Below are 25,104 nucleotides of genomic sequence, written 5' to 3'. Positions count from 1 at the left end.
GGATGGTGGGGGTGCTTCCAACTGCTTGTTTTTCATTATTGCTTCACTAACTCATTCAGTCTCCTTTAAAGACAAAAAAAGCCAAAAGAAAAAAAAAACCACACAAACTGAAGCCATTCAGGAGGATAAAAAAACGAAAGCAGCTGCATTCTGTACAAGTGTTAAGCCCTACAATAATAAAATAAGCATAATTCCATTTCTGGTTTGTTGCCTTTTCCTCTTTTTGACTTTACTTGAGCAAGTCATGAAGTTATGTCATTAAGGAATAAAATCTGCCTCTTGCAAAATAACTTAGAGATCATTTTACATGAGAGTGTTTACTGGACTACATCAAGAGATTTGTTGAAATTGCTTTCAAAGTGAAGACAAAATAATCTAGATTTATAAGAGCAAATGGAAATAAATTTTTAAATGTAAGGGAAAGGGGGCAGCATAATATGTCCCAAGCGATAACCCAATCAGTTAAGCATGAAGAAACTGGGAATTTGAACATTCTGCTTTCAGAAAATAATGTTTAAATAAGCCATATGAATATCCTCAAGGCATAAAAAATTTTATCCCTTTTAAAAGCATGCCCCTAGAGATTTACATCTAAACTTTCTGATACAGAAAGTGCATTTGCACATTCTCCCTTTAAAAAGTTTATAGAATTATTTTATTGTCATTACTACAAACACCTGCACTTCTTATTAATATATTGAGATAGCAATCACTTCTCTAGAATTGTTCTCATTGAAGATGGCAAAAATCACTTGTAGCTATTGTTTGTTTACTGTGTGGAGTAACCAAGCAACATTTTGCACTTTTGATATACAATAATTTTCTTACAAAATGACATCACCCCTTTACTTATTTTCTGTATTTGATAATCCCTCGTGCTCTCTTAATAAGTATCCTTCCTTAAAATCATACAATTATAAACTAAATTCTTTATCAGATGATTCAACAGGAGAGAATTTACAAGCCAGTGTGTAAAATTTTCTACACATTCAGCTGGGGTGCACAGTTCACAGACCACAGATGGCTTTCATGCTACAAGAAGAACAGTTACCAGAGGAGTAATGTAGGTGAAGTTCTCCCGTAGAGATGGTCACATGGGACCTATCTAGCTGAAGATTAATATTATCCAACCAACATGGGTTCGATGTTGGGCAACATTTCAAAATGGAGATCTATCAGTAAATGGAATAGCCTCCCAAAGGAACTAATGGCAGTATAATTGCCTTCCTCATTTAAAACGGAGCCAGACAAAGCCTTTCTGGAAAGAGCCATGATATTATGCCAGGGTGATGAACTGCACGACTCATGAGGTCTCTTCCATCTCTAACTCTATGACATGAAAAATAAAGAAACACATTAAAATTAATGCCTTTTAGCACATATCCATCTATCTCCTTGTCTTAGTTATCTAGTGCTGCTGTAACAGAAATACTACAAATGAGTGACTTTAACAAACAGAAATTTATTTTCCCACAGTTAAAGGGGATAGATGTCTGATTTCAGGGTGCTAGTTTTAGGAGAAAACTTTCTGATTGTCAGCCCTAAAGGAAGGTCTTTATCTCTTCCAAGCTTCTGCTCCTGAATGATTTTCATGTGATCTTCTTCTCATCATTACTCTCCTTTTATCTCCCAAAAAAGATTGAAAACACATTCTGACTCAAAATACACTCTGCATGGATCCTGAATCATTAACATAACAAAGACAACCTATTCCTAGCAGGCATTATAACCACAACCATAGAGGTTAAGGTTTTCAACACATATTTTGAGGAGACACAATTCAATGTATAGCACACGCCAAAATACTTCATAGCTGAAAGAAAGAGACAAATACCAATTTCTGAAGTCCAAAACTACACATAGGAAATCAGTACTTATGGAAATAAGCTTCTAAGAACAGCCAAAATTTGATTTATAGCATTTGTTATTATTATTTGTGTGGGTAGGGTACTGCCAGAAGTAAACATCAGAGGTAGTTTTCCTTACAAGGCTCCTAGTAACTTAGTTAATATCCCTTTAGAAAAGGCAGAGGGGGGAATCAGCTTTTAATAAGCTTTCTTCCACTGTTATCATTTCACTTTTGTTAACCTAATAATTTTTATCACAAAACAAAAAGCAGATATCAATGGATATAAAAGATAGCCCATGACATACAACATTTTCCCTAAATGTAGGCTTGTAACTTCTGAGACTTTGACAGACTCTTTCAAGGTGTCGAAACTATTTTCCAAATAATACAAAAACTTTATTTGCATTTTTCATTGTCTGCAGACTATGCCCAGATTATCAAAAACTCTACTAAAATACTTCTCTGTGTGCTGCTGGATTTTCTTAAGATACCTCAGCCAAAACTACAAATCACAGTAGACTAAATGCAGAAGCAGATACAAAAAGCACCTTTTTTTTTCCTACCAAAGCAAACACTAAGGACATTTACTCTGCTCACTATATTTTTCTTCGTTTTGGAAAATATGTTGTTATTTTTTTTAGGTGCCATCAAGTCGACTACAACTCACAGCAACTCTATGATGGATCTTGCTATTTTCATGAAAAAAAAAATTGTTTCATTTCTTGATTTTGTTATTGTTCTTTTGTAATAATTATTTTAAGCCTTTCAATCTTTAAATGTTTAGTACAGTAAATGCAGTCGATATCAATAGTAAATGCTCTTGTTGAGGTCAGTGACCAAAGTCCCTCAGTGAGCTTGGTTGGCAGTGATGATAGTTACAGGTTCAAGTACCACAACAAATATGAGGACGACAAGGACTGCATGCTGTTTTCATCTGTTGTCTGTAAGGTCACTATCAATGGGAACTAGCTAGACAGTACCTTACAATAGCATACTCCTTGTGAGAAAAAACACATATATCTTGAAACAAAATGTTCCATGGAAGCAATGATGTATATTGGATATTTTATCATGAAGGGACTAGTCGTTGAAAAAGGACATACTGTGCTTTGTAAAGTAGTGGGTCATTGAGAAGAAGTTGACTCTCTGTCGTCAGATTGACACAGTCTCTGCCACAATGGATTCAAACATAGCGAGGATCCTTTGAGATTAATCAGTATTGCATTCTGTTGTACGTAATGTTGCTTTAAGTTCGAATCAACTCATCTGCTCCTAACATCAGCAACAATATATTTGACATGATCAAAGATATTTGGGGTCTTCAATAATTTTTAAGAGTATTAAAAAATCACTGCATAGTGGACACAGTTATGGAAGCTCCTGGACATACCCAAACAACTTACAAGACTGGCTTACAGGGTCAAAATGCTCAGCACCTTGGGGTACTGTTTAGATGATTGGCATAATGTAATTCACAAAAAGCAATGGTCTAATAGATAATGGACACTACACTGGAACATACAAGCGGAAGGACTGTCTCAAAGGAAGGTATGATTAGGAATTATATGTGTAACAATTAACAATTTGGATCAAGTGGTAAGTTACAAAATGGACTGAGAGAGAGAAGGAAGGAAGAGAAGAAAATGTGCAACATGAATGAATGAAATCCCAATCTTTCTATACACTTTCATTAAAATCACAATAATAAAAAAATAATGTTCTACATTCTAAGTTGAGTAATGTCTGGGATCTGAAAAACTTAGAAGCAGTTATCCAATATACAATTACTTATCTCTACTTGTCTGGAGAAAAAGAGGAAAATAAGAAAAACACCAGAGCTCCATCAAAGAAGACACTACAGAAAAATGGCTTACCCTGTTTCAGAGGATGATTCTCTCTCTTAGTATTACTTGGCTGTGAGCACCCTATCAGTTAACTGCTCCTTTTTGCTTCATTTGACTTGGAGTTCACCACATCCTTGGTTTTCTTCCTACCTCAGAGAACATTTTACTTTGATGTTTTGGCTCTTCTTCTCAACTACCACTTCACACTATCTCTAGCCTCTGTGTAGATCTTTTTCTTTTTATTCTCTAGCCCTAGCCTATCCAGTTAAACAAATGATGTTAAAAATTATCTATATGCAATAATTTAAATGCTTTTGTCTCTAACTTTGACTTTTCCTTTGAACTCCAACCTTTCACTTCAAATCTCTACAAGGCATTGACACTTAAAGATCTAAGAGAAATCTCAAAACCAAGATGTTTCAGCCAAAACTTGCGGTTCTATGGTGCAACCACTATGAAAGGCTGTATGGCACTTTCTCAAAAAGTTGCAAATAGAAATACCATTTGACCCAGCAGTCCCTCTACTGGGAATATACCCTTAAGAAACCATAACTGCCACCCAGGCAAATATGTGCAAACCTATGTTTATTGCAGCTTTGTTCACAATAACAAAGAGTTGGAAATAACCTAAGTGTCCATCAACAAACAAACGGATAGAGAAGCTCTGGTATATTCACACAATGGAATACTATGCTGCATTGAAAAACAAGGAACTAATGCAATATTATTCAAAATGGGTGACCCTGGAGTGCATTATGTTGACTGCACTATCTCAGTCACAAAAGAACAAATATTGTGTAGTGCCACTGTTGTAGAAAGGGACTGACATCAGGGTTGGGGTGAGACTGAGAAAAAATGGATCAATTATGTATACTGCATTGAAACAGATGAGGGAGAGGACAGTGTAATAGCAATATATAATTGGGTATTATCGTTATGACAGGAGTCCAGAATAAAGGTCGCATAGTGGAGCATACTCAGGGTGGAGAGTGAGGGGCATTGTATATAAATGAAGGAATTTTTCTTTTACTTTTCAAAGAGAAGAACGAACTGGGGGAGGGTGGATGGAGAGGGTCAGGGAGAAAAATACAACAATGAATGAGTGGAAATACAAAATCTCTGTAAATGTTGATTAAAATTAATTTTAAAAAAAACCAAAAATTTGTGGTTCTGCCCTACTCGAACTTACTCCACTCAGCTCAGAAGTAGCACCACAGTTTCTCTGATTCTTACATCAAGTAGTTAAATTTATCATTTAGTTAGTATAGTTTCTGTAGAATTGCAACTATACTAACTAAAAGATAAGGTGTATTGTTTTAAATATTGTGTTGCCATCTGAAAGGTACATGGTTTGAATCCTCCCACCTGCTCTGGGAGAGAAAGACAGGCACTCTCTTCCCATGTGATTTACTATCTATCAAAACCCACTGGAGGGTCAGGTATGAGTTGAGTCAGTTCCAACTTAATAATACATAACCACAGCTCTATTCCTTTATCACATTTTGTTTTCTTCATAATGCTTAAGCTTTTTTAAAAGTCTATATTCATTTATTTCCCTAGATAAGTCTTTTAAAGTCCCACAGAGACTAAGTGCTTTGGTTACTCTATTACATTTTCATTAGGGCCAGGAATAGAGCACACGACTCACAGATGACGTGCAATAAATAACAGTGATGAGGTTATTGATGCACATCGTTTTCCTTTAGGAGGTTGCAAGCTGGCTCATGGTAAGACTGAGTTATCCTCTTTTTTTTCCATATGTAGCATTGAGCACTCTGCCTAAGACATACAAATTAGTCTATGATGAATGAAAGAAATAATGAATGTTAACATTTTACTGTACAGTGTTTACAAAGTAGTTTCATATGCTCTATTCTAGCTGATCATCAGAATAACTCTAAAGAGATAAATTTGCTTTCTTTTTTGCTTATTTTTTAAATCTTTATTTCAAATATACAAAATTACTTGGATTAAGGATATATCCTATACATTTTTTCTACTCCTAAATTCTGTATTTCCTTTCTTATAGAAAGGATGTGATAAATGAGCAAATGAACCTATTAAAAAATAAATGGCATTTAGAATGTGAGGGTTTTAATTAGTCATTTAATTTTCTGTAACCTAGAATTAAAAATTATTCGATTGATGGACTAGTTCTATATGATTTCCATATATAACAAATAAATACAAATACAAAATGGAAGAACTAAATATATTTTAAATTTGCTTAGTTTATATTTATCATTCAAAGGACTCAAACAATCTCTTTGAAAATATTTATTAATTATTGTAAATAAGTTTATCTAAGAGGGAAATGTGGGGAATAATAAAGTTTGCCCTACAAGTAGCCAGATATTTTCCAGATCTAAACATTTCCTTTTTGTGTGAGTGTATGCACATATGTCATGGGAGCTGATTTGTCAGCGAATATGGGCAATAGTAATGATATGCTTATTAAATCTTTATTTTTCACCTCATCTCATTTATGTCTAGAACAGGAGGTTTTGTAAGGCTTACTGAGGCAGTAGCTTTCTTAGTTGAGTCCTGGAACATTCTTTGTCTACTTTCTGATTATCAAAGATAGTCTATATTCAGAATTTTTTAAAAAAAATCTATGTTCTCATATAAAAAGTCTCAAAGCTAGCTTTGCCAATGATGGAATGACATCACCCCTTTTGGAGAGACATTTTGCTTTACTTGCATCAAGGGAGGGATACATGGATGACGTAGCACAGACAGCCCTGCCAACTGGGCATTCAGGAGAATGTGACCTGGGCTTTAGCCAGAGGGATGGTGTTACCATGCTGGGTGTGTTGTTATGATTTTTGCATCTCATTTCCATTTTTTGACAAATTCCTGAAAACTCAGATTTGGTTCCAATGTGTTCTCTTTTTGGGAAATGTAGATAAGATTAAATCTCTTGGGTCTAGCTTCATGCAGAATGGATAGACTTCTGGCTTGGGTTTTAGTGCTGCATCTGTACTTAGTACATGAGCTTACAGCCCTTAAGCACTTGGTGCACTTAAACTAAATCAAGAAAATAAACTATTTGCATTCATCTGACTATTACTCAGATTTTCAATAAGCTTATGATTTTTAAAGTAAAAGCATTGTTGCTGTTGCAATCAAGTCTGTTCTGACTTATAATAACTCTGTGTTCAACAAAACAAACATTGTCCAGTCCTGAACCACTCTCACAGTCACTGTTGTTTGAACCCAACATTGCAAACAGCTTGTCAATCCATATTACTTATTATTATTCATTCACTATTGAACATCTTTTTCCCTCCTTTTCCCCCCTCACCTTCAGTCTACTTTGTAATACACCTCTTATTCCAAATTGTTGTCATGCATACTATGTATAATCATGTATTCCTTTCTAACAGTTCTTCCCCTCATCTGTTCCAATGAAGTATTCGCTATCTATCCACTATATTCATATTCTTCCCCCAAACCCTCAAGTCAGTAATATTTTTAACAGTGGTGTTATGCAATATTTTTCCTTTTGTGAATGAGATATATTACTCAGAATAATGTCTTTCAGTCTTATCCTGTGGTTTAAAGTTATATGAGTTCCTCGTTTTTCAATTCTGCATAATATTCCATTGTGTGAATATAACAGAGTTTTTCCATCCATTTTTTTGTTGATGAGCACTTGGGTTGCTTCCATCTCTTTGCTATTATTAATAAGGCAGCAATAAACGTTGTGTACATATATCTGCTTGCGTCACAGTTCTGGTTTCTTAGGGTAGATTCCCAGTAAAAGAATTGCTGGGTCAAATGATATTTCTATTTTCCAACTTTCTGAGAAAGCGTCAGGCTGCCTTCCATAGTGGTTGTACCACTTTACACTTCCACTAGTGGTGAATAAGGGTTCCAATCTCTCCACAACTTCACCAATTTTTTTTTGCTTCCCTATTGAATTTTGCTATTATTTCTGGAGAGAGTTGATATCTCTTAATTTTTTTTATTTGCATTTCTCTGATAACTAGGGATTTCATAGAAGGGCTTCCTTTTTTACTGACCTTCTACCTTCTTCTCCAGGGTTTAGTTCAACTGACACATCCAAAGTGCATGAGGTAAAGTTATAGGATCTTTGCTTCTAAGGAGAATTGTAGTTGTACTTCTAAGGCAGATTTAGTCATTCTTCTACGAGTCTGTGATATTGTTAGTACTCTATATCAACATTATAATTCAAAGGCATTCTATTTTTTTATACTTTTTTTATATTTGTTCCATCTTTTGCATGAAGATAACATGATTTAAAATATCATAATTTAAGTCAGGTAAATTTTAGTTCTCAAGGTGTCATTGACATTTAATACTGTGAATGGATATTTTGCAAGATATTTGTACAACAAAATACATCATTTGATTTCATTACTGCTGTTTTAACTTTTCCCATCACAATACTTTTTTTGAAGGGATTTCATAGAAGGGCTTCCTTTTTTACTAACCTTCTACTTTCTTCTCCAGGGTTTAGTCCAACTGACACATCTGAAGTGTATGAGGTAATCTTATAGGATCTTTGCTTCTAAGGAGAATTGTAGTTGTACTTCTAAGGCAGATTTAGAACGTATTGTTATGGGAAAGTCTGCTACTAGGGACCTCTCCAGGGTACTGAAGAGCAATGGTGTCACTCTGGAGACTAAGGTGCGTCTGATACAGTCTATGGTCTTTGCAATCACTTGTTGTGCATCAGAGAGTTGGACAATGACTAAGGAGGACAGAAAGAGAATTGATGCCTTTGAGCTGTGGTGCTGGAGAAGATTATTGAATGTACCCTGGACTGCCAAGAAAACAAACAGATTCATCCTGGAGAGGGTTAAACCAGGCTGCTCCTTGGAGGCAAGGATTCTGAGGCTTTGTCTGACATACTTTGGACGTGTTGTAAGGAGGGAGAGGTCCTTGGAGAGGGACATCATGCTTGGGAGGGTGGAGGGATGGCGCAGAAGGGGAAGACCCTCTATGCGGTGGATTGATTCAGTGACTGGGGTAATTGGGATGGGTATGTCAGAGTCAGTGAGATTGCCACAGGATAGAGCAGGGTTTAGGGCTGTTGTACGTAGGGTCGCTATGAGTTGCAAGCAACTCGACAGCACATAACAACAACTGCTGTTTTAATGAACATTAATAGTTGATCCAAGTAAAATGAAATCTTTGAGAATTTCAATAATTTTCTTTATCATGATGTTGCTTATTGGTCCAGTTGTGATGATTTTTTTTTTAATTTTGGGGTGGAATCCATATGGATTACATTGGCAAAGTCTGCTGTCAGGGATATCTCTATAGTACTGAAGAGCAATGATGTTAGTCTGGAGACTAAGGTGTGTGTGATACAGGCTATGGTCATTGCAATTACTTTTTATGCAATAGGGAGCTGGACAATAACTAGGGATAATAAAAGAACGATTGAAACCTTTGAGTTGTGGTGTTGGAGAAGAAAATTGAACATACCTTGTAATGCCAGGAGAACAGCTCTGTCCTGGAGAGGGTGAAACCAAGCTATTCCCTGGAGGCAAGGATTTTGAAGCTCTGTTTCACACATTTTGGGCACATAGCCCAAAGTGGACATAGCCCAAAGGACCAATGCTTGGAAGGGTCAAGGGAGTGCACAGAAAAGGAAAAACCAGGATGAGATGGAATGACTCAGTGACTAAAGACATGGGCTTTGATATGTCAGAGACAATGAGATTGATTCAGGATAGGACAGAGTTCAGAACTAAAGTACATAAGTTCCTCATGAGTCAGGCAACTCAATGAAGCATAACAGCAACCACAATCCATACTGTAGTCTTCGCTATTCATCAACAAGAGCCTCATATCCTCTTCATTTCAATATACAAGGTTTTTTCCATTTGTACATCTCAGGTTGATAATATCCTTCCTCCAATTCTACTACATGTAGTACAAATTCTTGAACTGTTTCCTCAGTATACAGATTGATTAAAGTACAGTCAAAGAATACTACTAACATACACTGTTCCAGATATTAAAGCATTCAGTGGCCATGTTTCTGTTTTCACAATCACATTTAAGTTTAATAGGAGCAGGAGTGGCATCCACTTCCTAAATAACGTTCCTCAGGAAATTCTGTGAACTTTGATAAATGCCTATCACTGTAGAGGGGCTTCAGACCTTTTGTTCATAGGGTCGCTATGAGTTCTGCTTGACTGGAATGCAATCAACAACAACAACAAAAGATCAGATTTAAGTGTTAAGGATTTCCAGTCTTTGAAATATTAACAATTTCATCTTGCTTGGTTCCACAATCAACACTCTTGGTACCAGCAGTCAAGAAATCAAAGGATGAATTGGATTAGGGAAATCTGCTGTCAGGGACCTCTCTATAAAACTAAAAAACAATGATATCAGTCTGGAGACTAAGATGCACTGATTCAGGCCTTAATCTTCCCATTTACTTGTTATGCTTCAGATAGCTGGACAATGACCAAAGCTGACAGAAGAATTGATGCCTTCGCATTGTGGGTCTGGAGAAGAGTATTGAATCTACAATGTTGACTGCCCAGAGAACAAACAGGTGTGTCCTGGAGAGGTGGAAACCAACTGCCCTTTTGAGACAAGGAGTTTGAAGTTCCATCTCACATACTTTGGGCGTGCTTCTAGGAGGGACCAGTCCTTGGAGAAGGATATCAAGCTTAGAAGGACATCATGAAAGTCATGAAGTCCTTACAAAAGGGCAAGCACAGAAAAGTATACTGTTGGTAAGGGAGTGACATCAATTGACACAGTGATGGCAACAGTGAGATTGAGTGCAGTAGAGTGTGAAGATGGTTTAGGGCAGGCAGAGTTTTGTTTTGTCATTCATAGGGCCACTGTGATTTAAAGCCAACTCAAAGGCACTTAACAAGTGATAACATACTCAAAGTTCTAACAGACTTCATTTTCTTCAGCTTCAATGTGAATATTCATATGAGTAACCAATTGTCTATTCTACATCAATCAAGTTCTAGTGGCCTCATGATTAATGCACTGCATTATTAACTAAAAGATTGCTGGTTCAAATTTATCATCTGATCTGAAGGAAGATGAGTGGCCTCTTCCTATAAAGATTGAGAGCCTCAGAAACCAGATGGATGGTCACCATAAGTCAGAATCAACCCAACAGCTATGGTTTTGGTTTTGAATCTGCAGTCAACATTTAGCCTTGTTCTGGCTCATGATATTGTGCTTCTCCACATCTTTTTCCACAGATGTTAACACTTTGATTCCTGTACATTCCATATGGTAAAGTCCATGTTTATTATCACTATTTATGTTGTGGGAAAAAAATCTTCTCAATTCCTACATAGTTCAATGACTAAATGACTAGGTCACTTTCTTTCTTTCCTTTTTTTTTTTTAATTTATTTTAGTGAACATTTACAGAGATTTTGGACTTCCACTCATTCATTGTTGCATTTTTCTCCCTGCCCACCCCTCCTCCCCAGTTTGCTCTTCTCTTTGGAAAAGAAAAATTCCTTCATTGATACACAATGCTTCCCCACTCCCCATCCTGAGTATGCTCTACTACACAACCTTTATTCTGGACTCTTGTCATAACGATAATACCCAATCATATATTGCTATTAAACTGTTCTCTCCCTCATCTGTTTCAATGCAGTCTCTTTCAAAAATGTACTCCATAGCAAATTGAGCTACTAATCCAAACATCTCTGGAGGTTTCAGGACTACAACAGAAAGATGTTACAATTCACAGCATTAAAAACCCTGTGAAGGGTTATTATGATTCAATGCCAGTCAGTTTTAAGGTTATCAGTCTTCCAAAATTCTATCTATTCCTGGTGTCATTTCTGTCATCATGGCCATATTTCCCAACTACTAATCTTTTAGGTTTTGTTTGCTTCCAAATGTTTCAATCCAATCACCAGTAATTATCAATGTTTCTAGATTGCATGTGTGATTATTTTCAGAATATTGAAATTAGTAACTCTTACATTTCATTTTTCACATTGTTGAAATGTAAATTTGACTAATAATAGCATTAACTGGTCTTCTTGTAGGCATATAGATATTATCCTGTTATTAACTCGGGGTATATCATGAAATTTTTTTAAATAAATATGATTTTTTTTCTTCTCCAGTTTTTCACATCTATTATGATAGTGTATGTTGTTGTTGTTGTTAATTGCCATCGAAATGAGTACAACTCATAGCAACTCTATGAACAAAAGACCTAATGCTTTTCCATAATTACCATCATTTCTCCAAGTCCATAAAGTTTCCATAGGCATGTGGTTTAGGAAGTGGATGCCACTCCTACTTCCAAACCTGTGTTACATCTGGAAGCTCCACTAAATACTGTCCACATTGGGAGGCCATTATCATATTTGATATCCCAATGGCATAAGGTTCAACATCACAGCAAACCCAGATTACCTCAGTACAGCAAACTGACAAAGAGTGATGTACAAAGTAGAAGATTATTCCTCCAAATAAACAACACTAGTCTCACTAGTGGTGGAGCTCCTCGATAAAAAGAAACTTGGAAGCAGGAGTGGCATCCACTTTCATAATAGCTTGCCTCTGGAAACCTATGAACCTGGAGAAAGGACGAAAGTTATACAGGTTCATAGGATCACTATGAGTCACCTACAATTCGACAGCACTTATAAACAACAACAATTCTCACTTAGCGGTGGTTAAGTATTGTCAAATCAAATATGACTCCTAGTAACCCTATGAACAAAAGATCTGAACTCTATTCTCTAGTTAACATCACTTCTGTATGATTATAAAGTTTATGTTGTGGTTGTTAAGTGCCATCGAGTTGTAGGCAACTCGTAGTGACCCTATAGAGAGATCAAATATAATAGTCATAATAATCATTATAGTAATAGATCCTATGACTATGAGATTAAAACTGGCTAATCCCAATCTATTTCAGTTTACTAATACCTAAGATATTGATCTTTGTTTTCTATTTCATATTTTACAACTTCTAGTTTTCTTGAATTTATGTTTCATAGACTTCACATTCTGATTATTAATGGATGTTTCTAGCTGTTTCTTCTTATTTTAAGTTCTGTTAGACCAACAAATGAAGGTTCTGAAAGATTTACTTTGTCCATCCAATTATTTTTAACTCTATTTGAAGAAGACTCATCAACTATCTGTGTTATGCAGATGACACAACTCTGCTTGCTGAAAGTGAGGGGGACCTGAAGTACTTGCTGCAGAAGGTCAAAGACTGCAGCCCTCAGTATGGATTGAAGCTCAACATCAAGAAGCAAATATTCTCACCACTGTGCTAATTGGTAGCATCATGATGGACAGTGAAGAGATTAAGATTGTTAACAGCTTCAGTTTGCTTGGCTCTACAATCAACACTCTTGGTACCTGCAGCAAGGAAATTAAAAGATGAATTGCATTGGGAAAGTCTGCTGTCAGAGACGTCTCCAAGGTACTGAGAAGCAATGATGTCAGTCTGGAGACTAAGGTGAACATGGTTCAGGCCATGGTCTTTGCAATTACTTGGTATGCATCAGAAAGCTGGATGATGACTAGGGATGATAGAAGGAGAATTGATGCCTTTGAGCTGTGGTGCTGGAGAAGACTATTAAATATAACATGGACTACTAGCTGAACAAACAGGCTGTCTTGAGAGGGTAAAGGCAGGCTGCTCCTTGGAGGCAAGGATTCTGAAGCTTCATCTGACATACTTTGTACATGTTACAAGATGGGATCAGTCCTTGGAGAGGGACATCATGCTTGGGAGGGTGGAGAGACAATGGAGGAGAGGAAGACCCTCAATAAGATGTATTGATTCACTGACTGGGGTAATTGAGGTAGGTGTGTTGGAGACCATACGACTGACATGGAATAGAACATGGTTTAGAGCTATTGTTCATAGGGTCGCTATGAGTTGCAGGCAACTCGATGGCACATAACAACAACAGCAACAACTGCAAAGAATTAACTTTTTATTAGTTATATTTTGAGTACCTTACAAAGGGTTTATCTTTAGGCATTATGTTAGATAGTATTTCACTGTTGTTCTTAATATTTTAATGGGCAGTACTTTTTTAGTAGATTTCCATTTCTTTTTTCTTAGTCTTTCTTAGTATGGCAGCTATGCTTAAATCTGTCCACCATTTGGAACTGTTGTATTTTAATATTAGTAGTCTAGTTTCCAGCAACATAACAACAGACAAGCCATCACCACACAAGTTGACAGAAAAGTGCTGTTAATTTAAATCTTTTGTTGTATGAGTCTTCATGGTCTCAGAAATAGAAAATGAGAAAATTTTGGAAATTACATGCTTTCCACGATGTCTTGTTGGGTTTTTTTAATTGTGATTTTAATGAAAGCTTAAAGAAAGGATGGATTTTAATTGATTAATTGATTCCTATTTTCCACCTTCCCCTTCCTCTAGTTAGTTCATTTGGTTATGCACATCTTATTCCATATTGTCAATTGTTATACACACAATGTCTAATCATCCATTCCCTTTTCTTATTCTAGTGCGTTTCTTATCTATCCATTCTTTCCCTCTTCTATACTCCCCCATGTTCATCCTATTTTTATAACAATAGTCCTCTGTCCTTTGTGATTGAGATATTTCATTCAGCATAATGTCTTCCAGACATATCCACATTGTATACTGTTTTAAAAGTTCATTGTTTTCCAAGGTTGCATAATATGCCATTGCGTAGATGTATCATAGTTTGGTTTTTGCTTTTTTTTTTTTATCAATTCATTCATTAATGGGCAATTGGGCTGCTTCCATCTTTGCATCATAATTCCAGCTTCTTTAGTATATATTCCCAGTAGTGGAATAACTCATCTACCTATGTTTAACTAATCTTTGACAAGAAGATGAAATTAGTTAAGCGGGTAAATGACAGCCTCATTAACAAATGGTGCTAGAAAAACTGGAAAACCCTTTTGCAGAAACCTAATGCAAGACCCAAACCTCACATTATACATAAAATCCAACTCAAGGTAAATCAGGGACCTAAGAGTAAAACCAAAGACTATAAAGTTCATCGTAGAAAAACTAATAAACAACTCTAAAAGCCCTAGTATATGGCACAGACATACTTCCAAGCATAATGAAAAATCTACAATCAGCAGAGTATAAAATAGATGAATAGGACCTTTTAAAAATCAAATCCCTATGTACATAAATTTCAACAGAGTAAAAAGAAATCCCACACACTAGGGAAAAAAATATTTGACAATGTCATGTGATAGAGGACTCACATCTAAAATTTATAGACTACTCCACCATCTCAACAAGAAAACATCAAATAGCATAACCAAATATAGGGCACAAGATAAAAATAGACATTTTACCAAAGAAGAAATTCAGAAGGCCAACAAACACATGAAGAAATGTTCAAAACCCCTAGCTATCAGAGAGATACAAATTAAAACAACAAGATATCATCTTACCCCAGAAACAATATCAAAGTTCAACAAGGCAACAAATGGCAAATGCTGGTGAGGATATGGAAAGATTAGAACTCTAATTAGCTGCAAGTGAAAAATGTAAAATGGTGCAACCACAATGAAAGGTAGTCTCATGATTTCTCCATGATATCTTTGAAATTACAAAGAAGAACAAAAAATATTTCCAATGTATGAAATAAATTATTTTAAATTATGTACAAATATATCTCGTTTTTTAGAAATGAATTTTCAGAAGATATATATGTGCTGCAAAACACCAAGTGGAACCAAGGAAGACAATGATCTCTAACTTCAAAAGCCATTCCAACTCCCCACTTCCTTTCTCCTAACCCTCATTCCCGCCCCCACCCCCCAAAAGCATGTCTCTTTTTAACTTCTGCAATTTCATGCTAGCCTGAAATTTGGCTCTAACTACAAGGCAAGGAAATAGCCCATCTGTAGTATCCATAGAGGAAGGGTTGCTTTGTTGTGTTAGGGTTTTTTTTTAATAAAAAAAGCACTAAAGATATTTTCTTTAATCTGATACTTAAAACATTCATTTGGAGAAAGAATTGGATTGTGTTTTTTGTTTATTTTGCTTAAAATTGCCTGTTCCCAAAAGAATAACAAGCATTGAGTTGAGGTAAGGACAAGCTGGCTCTCAGCCTACAAGCCCTTCCTTATTACACCAAAAGGGAATTTTAAAATGACTGGAAATTCTTGAGATCTTTAGCATGGAGATCAGGGATAGATCCCAGACACTCAATATTCAGCTTACGATTCAGTGTTTGCTGAGTGACCTCAACTGGTCAGACTATTTTACAGAGAAGGAAACATGCACCATGAGACAAATAAGGTAGAGATAGGAGTGTCTGGAAAAGCTGGAAACTGGAGATGATAGCTTGGAGCTGTCATCCATACCACTCTCTCAAGCAAAAGATCCTAACCAACCTGGATATACGTGATAAAGAAAGCATCTTATAGATTTAAATCCATTCAACCATACAATTAAAGGGTGCTATTGAATAAAAGCTAAAATAGTTACTATTGCTGTTGTTGTTAAAATAGTTAAAATAAATTAAAGAACCACAAATAAGTAGCCAGTTATAGAGATTTTTACCCAGTAGCTAACAAATTTTTAAAACTAGAGAAAATTTTATTTCCTTCTCCATTAGATTAAAACATGTTTGTTAAAAAACAAAACAAAATAAAACAAAAAAACCAAATATGTTTTTTCTCTATCTCCTTGTTTGTTTGTAGTTAGGTGATATTGAGGCAATTCTGACAAAAAATACTCCTATGTACAACAAATACTGCTCAATCCTGTGCTATTCTCGTGATTTTTGCTGTGTTTAAGCTCACTGGTGCAGCCAACGTGTCAGGCCATCTGATTGAGGATACTCTCTCTTTTTTGCTCATCCTTTACTATACATCTCTTACTTTAGGGATTGACTCCTCCTGATGTTCAAAGTTTGTGAGACAATCTTACCTCCTTCATATCTAAGGAACATTTTCATTGCATCATTTCATTCTTCCAAGACAGATTTGTTTGCTCTTTGGTAGCCCATAATATATTTAATATTCTTCACAAGTATCACAAGTCAAAGGCATTCATTCTTACTTGCTGGTTCTTATTTATTGTTTAAGTTTTATATGCATTCTGCTGAAAATTATCCAAAACGACTAGAGCAGTATGTCAACAGAAAACTGCCAGATGTGCAGGCTGGATTTAGAAGAGGTCATGGTACTAGGGATATTATAGCTAATGTTAAATGGATCTTGCAAGAAAGCATAGAGTACCAGAGGAATGTCTATCTGTGCTTCATTGACTATGCAAAGGCTTTACTATGTACATCACAACAAGCTGTGGCTGATTCTGAGAAGAATGAGAATCCCAAAACATTTGATAGTGTTTATGAGAAACCTATACTTGGACAAAGAGGTAATTATGAGAACAGAGCAGGGAGACAGTAGCTGGTTCAAAATCAGGAAGGAGGTATGCGAGGAATGTATTCTGTCTCCATACCTTTTCAATCTGTATGCAGAATAGATCATCCATGATGCTGGGCTGTACGAGGAGGAATATGGCATCAGGATTGGTAGAAGAGTCATCCACCACCTGCATTATACAGATGACACAACCCTGCTTACTGAAACTGAGGAGAACCTCAATTTGCTGCAGAGAGTAAAGGACTGTAGCCTTCAATATCAAGAAAACAAAGATTCTCACCACTGGAAGCATCAGTATTGATGGTGAAGAGATTGAGATAGTCAGCAGTTTTAGTTTTCTTGGCACCATAATCAACATTCTTGGTACCAGCAGCCAGGAAATCAAGAGACGAATTACACTGGGAAAGTCAGCTGTTAGGGACCTCTCCAGAGTATTGAAGATCAATGACATCAGCCTGGAGACTAAGGTGCACCTGATCTAGGCTATAGTGTTTGCAATTACATGCTAAGCATCAGAGAGCTGGACAGTGACTGGGCATGATAGAAAGAGAATTGGTGGTGCTGGAAAAGTGTTGACTATACCATGGACTGCTAGGAGAACAAACAGGTTTGTCCTGGAGAGGGTGAAGCCAGGCTGCTCCTTGGAGTCAAGGATTCTGAAGCTTTGTTTGACATACTTTGGGCTTGTTGCAAGGAGGGACATCATGGAGAAGGACATCATGTTTGGCAGAGTGGAGGAACAGTGCAGGAGAGGAAGACTCTCGATGAAATGGCTTGATTATGTGATTGGTTGGTGGGAGTAAATATGTCAGAGATGGTGAGGTTGTCACAGGATAGAGCGGGGTTTAGGGCTCTTGTACAAAGGGTCGCTATTAGTCGCAAGCAACTCAATGGCACATAACAACAACAACAATATGAGACACTCAAGAATGCCATGCTTAGATAAAATGCAATTTAGTCTTTATAGCAATTTCTTTGTTCTTAATATGTTAAAGATATAACACATTAATATTTTTTTGGTGTCCCAGTGGTAAGAAGCTGTGGTGGCAACTCAAAGATATGGGGTTCAAATCCACTAGCTACTCTGAGGTGAAAGATGGGCAATCTCCTCCTGTGCTTTGTACTGCCTCTGAAAACCCACTCTAGGGTTAGCAATAAATCATTTCAGATGTGATAGTATCAAACAACAAAAATAAACTTTGTCAAAACAATGAGTATTGATTGTAGATTTGTATTTAGAGGGATCATACACCACATTTGACTTCTCAGTTCTTATTTATGCAAAGCAAGTGTTAATAAGATGCCCTTTTGCTTCAAATGTGCTCCCATAAAGATTTATAACAATTTATATAGGGCAGTTCTACTCTGTCTTACAGAGTTCCTATGACTCATAACTACTCAAAGACAGTAAGATTTTTCTCAAAACACTGTGTGGTTGAGGCAAATGATTGAGTGTTGGGTTATTAACAGAAAGGTGATCTGTTCAACCACAGGAACAAGTGATCACAGTAATTTAAAATCTTATATAACAGTTCCGCTCTGCACACATGGAGTCAGCATGGTTCAGAATTCCCTTGTCAGCAACATTTGAGTTTTGATTCATTCTCTAAAGAGCTTCAGTTAGAGCCATACATTTTTTTGTCCATTATTTCTATGATAAATGATTTGCAAGATTAGAAATAGTTTTCTAGTAAAATAGTGTGATAATTGTTGTTGTAGAGTACTGTCAAGTCAGAACCAACCCATAGCTGACCCTCTGATGGATTGTCAGAGGCAATTAATCATACAGGAGGAGGTTACCCATCCTTCTTCTGCAGAACAATTTGTGGCCTCCAGCCCAATGCCTTCGGGATTGCAGCATAGTTTCTTGCTATTAGACCACCAAAGCTGCCTGTGTGATAATTAAGGGATCAGGAGTCACTAATATGACTAGTAAGACTAATTTTATACCAGTAAGACTAATTTTATAAAGAGAGAGAGTTAACTTATACTAGAAATCTTCAGGTTAGTACAGTTTATTAAAATTAACTAGCAAAAAAATGACTGTTCTTTAGAGCAGAACACTTTGTCACTGTTGTTGTTAGATGCCAGCCAGCCAAGTACAACTCATAGTGACTCTATGAAAAACAGATTTGAACCCTGTCCCATCCTGTGCCGTCCTCATCATCTCTAACATATTTGAGCCCGTTGTTGCAGTCACTGTGTCAATCTCTCTCATTGAGGGTCTTCCCCTCTTTCATGGGCCCTCCATTTCTCCAAGCATGAGATCTGCCTTCAAGTAAGAGCTTCTCCTAGAAACATACACAAAGTATGTGAGTTGAAGTTTTGCTATTTTTACATTCATCGAGGACTTAGGTAGCCCCTTTTCAAATTATATCTGTTTGTTCTTTTGGCAGTCCATGGGGTATTCAATGTTCTTCTCCAACATCTCAACTCAATAGCATCAACTCTTTTTCTCATCCTTATTCATTGTCTAACTCTCAGAGATGTATATTAAGTAATTGATAAGACCTGAATTCATCCTTAGTCTTCGGACTGACATTATTGCTTCTTAGAAATTTAGAGAGGTTGTTGACAGGAGCCTTGCCTAATGTGATATGTATCTGGATTTCTTGAATGCTGGTAAGAAGGGTACTAATTGTGGGTCCAAGATGAAATCATTGACAATTTCAATGTTTCTCCATCTATTATGATGTTGTGTATTGGTCCAATGGTGAGTATTTTTCTTTTATTGATGTTGAGGTTCAATCCATATTGAAGGCATAAATCTTTTATCTTTTGCAGAAAGCGTTTCAAGTTATACTCTCTTTCAGCAAATAGAGTTTTGTCATCTGCATAAAGAAGGTTATTAGTGAGTCTTCCCCTAATCCTGATGCCACATTCTTCTTCATAGAGTCCAGCTTCTGGATTGATTTGCTCAGCATACAGATTGAATATATATATGGAGAAGGAATACAATGCTGATGCATACCTTTCCTAATTTTAAGCCAATCAGTGTTACTTTCTTCTGTTCAGACAATCGCTTCTTTGTATGAGCATAATTAAGTGTTCTACAACTCATATGCTGCTAAATGTTGCTGTTGTTATGTGCTGCCAAGTCAACTTTGACTCATAGCGACCTTATGTACAATAGCTCTGAAGCCTACCCTACACTGAAGCAATTTCAGTGCCTCCAACATACCTATTCCCATGCCCCCAGTTAATGTCTCAGTCCATCTCATTATGGGTCTTCTCCTATACTGTCCCTCCACCCTTCCAAGAATGATATCTTTCTTTAAGGATTGATCACTCCTGACAACATGCCCAAAATATGTGAGAGGGAGCCTCTTAATCCTTGCCTCCAAGAAGCAACTTGGTTTCACTATCTCCAAGACAGACTTGTTTGTTCTCTTGAAAATCCACAGAATGTTCAGTACTCTTCTCTAGCACTACAACTCAAAGGCATCAATTCTTCTTCTGACATCTTTAGCAATTGTCCAGCTCTCTGATACATAGCAAAAATTACAATGACTATGGCTTGAATTAGGAGCACCTTAGTCTATAGACTGATACTGTTGTTATTCAGCACTCTAGAGAGGTTTTTGACAGCAGATTTTCCTAATACAAATTGTCTTTTTATTTCCTGACTGCTGGTGCCAAGAATGTTGATTATAGAGCCAATCCAGCTAAAATTGTTAACAGCCTCAATCTCTTCTCCCTCTATCATAGTGCTGTTAGTTAGTGTTATGATCCACACAGTCAAATGCTTTTGCATAGTTAATAAAACGCAAATACACATTCTTCTGGTATTTCATGCTTTCAGCCAGGATCTATCTTAAATTAGCAATGGCATCCCTGGTTCCATGGCTGCTTCTGAAACCAGCTTGAAATTCTTTAATTTCTCTGTCACTGTCAATGTACTATTCTAGATTGTTTTGCATATACTTTGTAACTAATCTAAAAATGGAAAGAGGTATCCTTGGAGTTAAGTATCCATGTTGTTGCTATGTGCTTTTGAGTTGTTTGCTACTCATAGAGACCCTATGTACAACAGCCCTGTAACCTGCTCTATCCTGTGCAAACTTTACTGTCTCTGACACACCTACCCTTATAACCAATCCATCTCATCAATCGTCTCCCTCTCTTTCTCCATCCCTCCACCCTACCAAGCAAGATGTCCCTCTCCAAGGACCTCCTTGCAACATGCTCGAAGTATGTCAGATGAAGCCTCAGAATCCTTGCCTCCAAGGAGCAGCCTGGCTTCACCCTCTCTAGGATGAACCTGTTTGTTTTCCTGGAAGTCTATGGTATATTAAGCACTCTTCTCCAGCACCACAGCTCAAAGGCATCAATTTTCTTTCTATCAACCCTAGTCATTGTCAAGCTCTCTGAAATATAGCAATCAATTGCAAAGACTATCGTCTGGATCTTAGTCTCCATACTGAAATCTTTGCTCTTCAGTACTCTGGAGACATCCCTGACAGCCGACTTTTCCCAGTGAAATTTGTCTTTTGATTTCCTGGCTGCTGATACCAATAGTGTTGATTGTGCAGCCAAGAAAACTATAGCTGTTAACAATCTCAGTTTCTTTACCATCTATCATAAAGTTGCCAATTAGCCCAGAGGTGAGAATCTTTGTTTTCTTGATGTTGAGATTCAATCCATATAGGAGGCTGAAGTCCTTGACCCTCTGCAGCAAGTGCTTCAGGTCCTCCTCAGTTTCAGCAACAGGGTTGTGTCATCTGAATAATGCAGGTTGTTGATGAATCTTCCTCCAATCCTGATGCCACATTTTTCCTTATACAGCCCAGCAATATAGATGTTTAAAGTAAAACTAGGTGATATCTTAATAAACATCTAGAGTAAATTAGTCTACCAAAGAGAATTAGAGAATAAAGGATATCTGATCACCTCCACAGACTGACCTGATTCACCTTTGTTGGCCCAGATCACCTGTGCTAGGATTTTCCCTGAGCACCAATATTCACAGAGTTGTAGAGAGGAAATGAATGACAAATGTCTGGAGACTTGAGCCATCAGACCAGGATTGGCTAATGGGAATGGAGAGGCAGGTGTTGGTGGGATGAGGAGAGGGAACAGAGTGGGATGTTGGCAGGGTGAGGTGGGAGCAGGGTCTGTGAAGGGAAAATGGCACATGGGGGTGGGAACAACACTGAATCTGTTAGCTGTGTAATAAGGAAAGGTCTTTCATTATTCTTTTGGGTAAAATGCTTGTCTGTCAAATATTCTTCTAATGCTGGGTATCTAAATTAAGACAGACTAGGGTGAAGGATTAGTCATCTACTTCTGAAATGCAGGCTGTTGAAACTATGTACAATAGCACACACTTAGATTAGCAGATATGGCACTGGAAGCTGAGCCCTTGTATTGGGAATCACAGAGGAGGAGGAACAGTTTCAATTAGCTACTAGTGATTGGAACATAGAATGTGAGAAGTATGAATGTAGGAAAATTGGACATTGTTAAGAAATGGAATGCATAAAAATTTGCATACTAGGCATTGGTGAAACTAAATGGATTGGAATGGTACATTTTTAATCTACAATGCCAAAAATGAAAAGGTGAGGGGAAAATAGAATAGCATTCATAGTTCTGGGCAATTTCCTTCCATGAGATTGGCTGCTTCTGAAAACCTTCTGGAGGGTCAGCAATGGATCAATTCCAACTCTATGGTACATAACAACAACATTCATAGTTAAAAATACCATTTCTATGGGAAAGATCTTTTGTGAAAAACAATGTATTCAAACTTTGTAAATAAATCAGTATAAAATTTAAAAACCTCAGTAAGTTCTGAAAATAATAAAAGAATTATTGTAATATAAAAAATAAATTTTAAAAATATCATTTCTAGATCTACCTCGAAATACAATGTGTGAGCAACAGGATAATATCCATATTCAAACAAGGAACATAAACTGCTATCATTCAAGTATATAAGCACCAACAACCAGAGTTGAAGATAAGAATATGGGTGTGTTCCCTGAAACCCACTGTGTCCCTTTTCAGCAGGAAGTAGCTAAGAGAATACGTCATCCCCTTTTCCTTATGAATCAGGTGAAGTCTCTCTCAGGGAGGAGTGATAGGGAATGGCAAGGGACACACTGACAAAGGAAATTAATCAGAACTGGCTTTGACAAGCACTGTGGCAATTGGACAATTAAAACAGACATTGGGGGGCAAGAAGAACGAACTGGGGATGAGGGTGGAGAAAACAGTGCAACAATGAATGAATGAAAACCCAAAATCTCTGTAAATTTTCATTAAAACTAATAAAATTTAATAAAAAAAGAATATGGGTGTATTTTATGAACATGTGCAGTTGGAAATCAATTGAACATATAACCAATATGCATTAATAATAATAATGAATGACTGTATTGCAAAAGTTGTAAACAGATAATAAGAATCAGTAGTTAGAAAACATTGACTTGGTGACAGACATGAGGTTGGAGATAGAATGATAAAATTTTATGCAATCAGTGATATATACATTGCAAATACCTCTTATAAGAAACCCAAATAGCAACTTTATACATAGACTTCACCTGATGGACTATACAGGAATGAGATTGATTACATCTGTGGAAAGAATCATTGGAGAAGCTTAATATCAGCTGTGAAAATTAGGCCAGGTGCTTATTATAAAACAGACCATCAATTACTCATATGCAAGTTCAAACTAAAGCTCTTCCCTGTAGCCGACAACAGGACCTATGATGAAATTAGTCTGATTCAGGATAATGTTGACCTCCGTGACACTCGGAGGCATTGTGACAAGGGGAATCTGCGTGTTAAGCTCTAGCAGGGCACGGCAGTCTTTTGGTACAACTACCTGCCTGATGGGCAAGGCTGGGTGGGCGACGTGGATGACTACTCCCTGCATGGAGGCTGCCTGATCACACGTGGCACCAAATGGATTTCCAACAACTGGATCAACGTAGACCCAAGCCAGGCACGACAGGCGCTCTTCCAGCAGGAGATGGCACGCCTGGCCCGGGAAGGTGGCGTCGACTCACAATCCGAGTGGGCTCTTGATCGAGCCTATCCCGACGCCCATGTGGAGCTCTGAGGGGAAGATGTGCTTGGGCCTCCTTCTCAGGGTGGCTGCCATCCCCCCACGCCTCGTCCTGATGCAGACCAAAGGCTTGGCCGATGTCTTGCCCACCCTCTGCCTCCAGCTGTTGATTGGAGCACAGTTCCTGTATTTATGTTATTTATTGTACACAGACCCAAGCTTTTCTGATAACATCAAATAAAATTATAACGGCTTTGAAAAAAAATTGAGAAAAAAAAATCAAATCCACAAGAACCAAAAGCTGTCCTTGAGTCTATCCCACTTGAATTTTAAAACCATCTCAGAAACAGATTTGAGGCCTTGAACAGTAATGAATAAAGACCACATAAACTGTGGGAAGATCAAGAATATCATCCATAAAGAATGCAAAAGGGTATTAATTACAAAGACGGAGGAGGAAGAAAAGACTAAGATGGATTTTGGAAGAGACTTTGAGTATTGTAGTTTGAATACAGAACACTGAGACATTAAAGCAAGGGGAAGAAATTGGGCAGTTAAGGAACTAAACAGAAGATTTCAAAGGGCAGCTCATGAAGACAAAGTAAAGTAATATATTTAAATGTGAAAAGAACTGGAGTTGGAAAATCAAAAGGGATGAACTTAGCATTATTTAAGCTGAAGCAACTAAAGAACAAATTCAAGCCTCAACTTGCAGTACTTAAGGATACTATAGGCAGAATACTGAGTGATTCAGGAAACATCAAAAGAAAATGGACGGAATACACACAGTCACTGGGCCAAAAATAATTGGTGGATTAATACCATAGTATTAATCATCTTGCCTACTTTCTCTAGAGGTACTATATTTGTCTTGGAAGCAGGAGTGGCATCCATTTCGTAAATAACATGCCTCTGGAAACTCTATGAACTTTGATAATTGTCAGTAGTTGTAGAGGGGCTTCAGGCTTTTTGGTTCATTGGGTTACTATAACTTGTGCTAGACTCGAAGGCAATCATCAACAATAACA

General features: G+C 37.1%; 1 pseudogene; it reads left to right on the top strand.

The window, feature by feature from the left end:
• The window catches only part of LOC102866472, a 109,920-nt pseudogene extending 85,790 nt beyond the window's left edge, over positions 1 to 24,130 (top strand).
• Positions 24,131 to 25,104: the final 974 nt, after the last annotated feature.

Source organism: Elephantulus edwardii, unplaced genomic scaffold, assembly GCF_000299155.1.
Source record: "Elephantulus edwardii isolate Elephantulus edwardi_28Jun2011 unplaced genomic scaffold, EleEdw1.0 scaffold00069, whole genome shotgun sequence".
Taxonomy (NCBI): Eukaryota; Metazoa; Chordata; class Mammalia; order Macroscelidea; family Macroscelididae; genus Elephantulus; species Elephantulus edwardii.
The sequence above is the reverse complement of the archived record's forward strand: the minus strand, read 5'-3'. Positions and strand labels throughout refer to the sequence as shown.